The following is a 5366-nucleotide window of genomic DNA, read 5'->3' on the forward strand; positions in this document are numbered from 1 at the left end:
TAAATAGTTCTGTTATATAATACTATAAATAAAAAAGTGGGTATAGTTGTAAAAGAATAAAGTATTAAGATTTTGTAGTTAACGCTCATTTATTTTTTCAGGTATCCCACCAGACCAGCAACGTTTGATCTTTGCTGGAAAACAATTGGAAGATGGAAGGACTTTAACTGACTACAACATCCAGAAAGAGTCCACTCTTCATTTGGTGTTGAGACTTCGTGGTGGAATGCAAATATTTGTGAAAACATTGACTGGCAAAACCATCACATTGGAAGTTGAAGCTTCTGACACCATTGAAAATGTCAAAGCTAAGATCCAAGACAAAGAAGGTTTGTATAACTTGAGTTTTTATAATTTTAAATAACAATACTCGGCTAAACTTTTACAATTAAATAAATTTTGATAAAATGTTTTCCAAAACTTAGAGTTGTACTAAGTAAAGTTTGAAATAAAAATTTTATTAAATATTTCATATTCATTTAAGCTAAAGTTTAATATGTATCTAATTGTTTAATGAGTTATAAAATTGGTAGAACTGATGTGACTTAAACTAATTGACCTACATTAAAAAAAAATTAGTATATTCATAATTTTCGCCATATAAAGCTAATAAAATCATTTTTATTAACTAAAGAGTTATTTAGATAATTTTTAACAGCCCGACATAATTTCGATTTGCATACAAATTGTTAGACTAAAAAGTAAAGCGTATTGTTGATATACATCAATGAACAAAAAATAATGAGGTTTTAAATACGTAATAGTATGTCTACATCAGGGTTTCCCAAAGTGGGCTAAGTGGCCCCCTAGGGGGCCATGACAGATACTTAGGGGTCCAAGAGCAGCAAAGGGGGAAGAGGGGGGCCATGAGCAGTAAAGGAGCCACAGGGGGGCCATGAGGCCATAACTTGAAAGTTACACTAGATATTATTGAGTTGCAAATGAAGAGCAAAAAAAAGGTCTCATGTTTATTTTATGTTAGTTTAGAAGTTACACTAGATATTCTTGAGTTGCAGATGAAGAGCAAAAGAAAAAAAAAAGTTCTTTGGTGTTTTTTATCGTAGTTTATGAGTAATCTTGTTGAAGGGGGCCATTGCTTTTTAATTTTCTATAAAGTGGGCCATTTGCAAAAAAGTTTGGGAAACCCTGGTCTACATTAATCACAATATAACATACACTTCAAATAACAAGTTGTTTTATATAATGGTATTTAGATTCAAAATAAACAGGTCAAACTTTAAAATGACTTTTTATTTAAAGCTACAATTGTTACTAAATTGAGTTAGTTTTGTAATATACTAAAATTTTATTTAAATTTAAGGGCATAGAGGAAGTCAATCATTTTTGTTACAAAATTAACATTGACACCTATATGAAAGCTTTATGTATACAAGTACTACAAGTCAGTTTTTATAGAATAAAAAAAACTAATTACTTTTTGAGATTTAGACGTTTTTATAAAAAGTTTCGAATACAAATGTCTCTACCTCAATTTTCTCAGCGTCAATCTTCTTGAAAGGTTAAAAGTTCACTAAAAATCTATCTCATTCTTCATTTTTTAGGCTAGGGACCTCAAATTTTCAGGAAATATTCCTTATATAATTTAAAAGCCTTTAATTTTGGATTTTTAAAATAATGAAAAAATCCTGCATTAAATCGTTTTAAATATAAGTAATCGACTTATTGTGAAAATTTAAAGAGATATTAGTTAAAAAATAAAGGAGGAGATATATTTTAGTGAAAAAGCCCTTTTCGCGTTTTTAGTTTGCGCTTTCTATTAGGAACCTTCATTTGAGGTCATGAACTTTGATTACTTAAATCTTGAAAGTTACTTTGAATTTTGTTAAACGGTTTAACACGTCTGATAGCTCAGATTAAACTCTACAAAATAAGATCAGCTTGTAAAATCAAGGTAACCTCCCAATGCCCTTAAATAGATGTGAACAAGTTTTCAAAAACTTTTTGACACTAAAGTGATTAGAAAAAGTTTTCATTACCAAGTTCTTAAAAATTTGGAAAAAAAATATTTTAGGTTATTAATGATTATTATAAACAATTTACTCCATCAACTAAGTACATATTTGTTTTCAAATTTGAAACCTAAGATAAACATACAATTTGATTGACAAATAAGTAAGAAAACATAAAAGTATACACTGTTTAGATTGCTATGTCAAAAACATTTGCTTAACATAAGAAATTATTCAGTGGAAATTTAACTTAAACCTAAATTTTGATTACAAGTTAGATATATACATAAGTCAATAGATGTTGTAGTTGTACTCATCTAAAATCTCTCTAATAACTACTTTTCAATATTTTATTTATTTATTTTACTGATAGATCTAAATTATATAATTTATTCAGGTATCCCACCAGACCAGCAACGTTTGATCTTTGCTGGAAAACAATTGGAAGATGGAAGGACTTTGTCAGACTACAACATCCAGAAAGAATCCACTCTTCATTTGGTGTTGAGACTTCGCGGCGGTCTGTAACCGACCCACTTCATTTCAAGCTTTTCATTGCCTACGTTTGTAGATTCCCCTTTTTCATTTAGTTTGTATAAATTACTAATTTTGTTGCAATTTTGAGAAGCATTAAATAAAAAGAGCACTGCATTAAGTTGAAAGTATTAGTTTGTAATATGCATAATTTTTTTTTGAAAATGTTGATGGAAGTATAGGATTTAGGATAGCTTACTAAAAGTATAACGATTAATAATCAAGGTTTATCAAAAATTTGGTATTCTTATTGTAGCACACTTTAATTGGAGCTAAAGTAAATATATCATAATCAATAAGAAAAAATTAAAAATTAGTTTATAATCAAGTTTGTTTATGGTTGATGCAATTCCTGTAAAAAAAATTCTAAAACAGCGTTGCCACTTAGGCTGCTATGAAAATTTAAAAATACCTGAAATTTTAAGAGGATAAATGAACAACTTAAGCTGTATTTTCTTAAAAATTAAATAAGATTGTGTTAAATAAATTTTTATTATCTTTAAATAGGTTGAAAATCCTACAATAACATGTTAAATAGCAATAAGGTGGATTTTATCTTATAAACAATTTTTAATTTATGCTAATGTAAATTTTGAATACATACAAAGTCAATTTTTTAAAATGCAACATTTTAATTTTTCTTAACAGCTTTAAAGTTCTCAAAAGTTAGTAAAAAAACAAAAGCGTAAAATACAATTTATAAGTATCAAAGATAATAAAATTATAATAAATTGGTACAAGTTGCAGTTAAACCTACTCAAAAAATTTCTATGTAGAGTCATAATCATAAATAACTTTAAAAAGTATTTACTTTGTTAATCTTAAAAATATCTCTTTATGACAAAAGTCAAACAGTACTTTGTTTTGAGTATCAGTATAAAACAGTTGTAGATTTATTCAGAGTTATACGATGTATTAAAATTATGAAAGATTTTGTGACTATACAAAAACATTTTCAGACTCCGATTTAAGTACTGAAAACACTTGACACTACATGAGCGTTGAAAACTTTTATTTAATAGTAAAATACATCAGTCTTAAATACTACCCTTTGCAAAGATGAACATTAAATCGGGTAAAAATTAAAACCAGTTTTGTGCATAATGATTATAGTAATGAATTCTAAAAACAAAAAATCATGGGTATCCTTAAAGATTTTGTATAAATTAGAATGTATTTCTGGATATAACAAGATGGAAAAATTTAAGAACAGATCTACGGAGTCTCAATAAAATCTCTAAGAATAGCTCTATTCTAAGATATTTTTGAGACTCCATAGATCTGTTCTTGAATTTATTTGAAAGCAGTGAAATGCCGTTAGTCGGAATAAAGTTTTGGCACAAAAACATCTGTGGCATATATATATATATAACATTATTAATGTTTTATTACTTCCTCCATAGTACTCAATTTTTACTCAGTGTTTGAAATGTACATTTGTATCTTCTAATCTAACTTAGAAATTTTTTGAGCAAAATAAAAATTTTCATTATATTTTTGAGCTTGATGGATCTAAGCGAAAAGCAAAAACATCAACATGCAGTACAATCCTAGAAGTTTGGCGAAAATAAAGAACTCTTCAGTTAGCAACTAAATGATTCACAGTCAAAGTATATAACTTAATTAAAAATAAAAGTTGTTCTGGAGCTTAAAGTTATTATATTATTTATTTGATAAACTTAAGTTTAAGATACTAAATAAATTTTAACCAAAATAACAACACTTAATTTAATAGTTATAAAAGTAATCATGTGTTAATAAGTTTAAATAGAACGAATGACTGTAGTGAATGTTTATATTTTGTTTTCTTAAAACCAATATTAAAATTATATCAGAATTAGCTATTTGGTAAAGAAAATATTGGGATCTATTGAGTACGCGTTTTAGGGTTTTGTTATAAATGCGTTCTCATAAGGAAGATTTAAATAAAATCAAATTATGTAAAACGACATAAAATTTTATTTAACATTTTTTCAACAAACTATTTTTAGACAAGTATCGTAATTACACTAAAATATCGTTGTTAATTTTACTTTTATTAATTTTTGAACAAAAAGAAATATTAAAAACTATAAAAAGTACTGCAAATTACAACTCTTACCGGCTCATTTATTGAAAAAATTAAACTATTTTATTTTGCATTTAACTTTGTATAATAATATTAAATGTTAACGCAGGTTCGTATTCTAATAACTTTTTTTACGACTAAAAAATGATAAAAGTTTACTCAAGATCTTAGCTGAAAAAAGCTAAGTCAGAAAATTTACCCGTGTAAAAGTGACCCTCCGTGCTGAAGTTTCTTCGTGCAAAAATGACCCTTTGCGCAAAAGTGTCTTCGTGCAAAAGTGTCCCTTAGTGCAAAAATGTCTTCGTGCATATTTGACCCGCTCTCTAAAACGTGATATTACATAGTAGTTATTATTCTATCATAGTAGATAGTACTACTCTTTCAAAGTAACTAATTTTTCTTAGTCGTTTTTAAGTTAATACTTTCATATCATAAGCTGGTCCTTGAAAAAGCTTTTAAATAGCAACTTAATACCAAGCAATAAATAAATTCAAACGTAAGGAGTATTATTGCTTGTAAATTCAGTTAGTTTTGTATGCTAAAACAAAACTATAAAATCAAAGCACTGGTATCGTCGTATATAAATAAGCACTAGAATACCTATTAAGACAACAACAAACACTATTTTTTGAAAAAAAATGTTTATTGCTTTTTCGGGTGAAAATTATAACAAAACGAATCAGCTTAGTTAAATAAAAAGTTCGAAATAAAACATAGTATTGTAGAAGTAACAAAATTACATTGATAAAGATAGGTATCGCACACTGAGCACTATAACAAGTGTGGAAATTTAT

At 27.1% G+C, this 5366-nt stretch overlaps 1 pseudogene across 1 annotated transcript in view; it reads left to right on the plus strand.

Moving 5' to 3' along the window:
- The window catches only part of LOC145843913 (polyubiquitin-C-like), a 92720-nt pseudogene that overhangs the window by 11881 nt on the left and 75473 nt on the right, over positions 1-5366 (plus strand). Inside the window, exons 9-10 of the transcript XR_014370261.1 lie at positions 102-329; positions 2368-2494. The product of XR_014370261.1 is annotated as a polyubiquitin-C-like (transcript). The remainder of the gene's footprint in view (positions 1-101; positions 330-2367; positions 2495-5366) is intronic.

This window comes from Thalia democratica, chromosome 9 (genome assembly GCF_965202585.1).
Source record: "Thalia democratica chromosome 9, ktThaDemo2.hap1.1, whole genome shotgun sequence".
NCBI lineage: Eukaryota > Metazoa > Chordata > Thaliacea > Salpida > Salpidae > Thalia > Thalia democratica.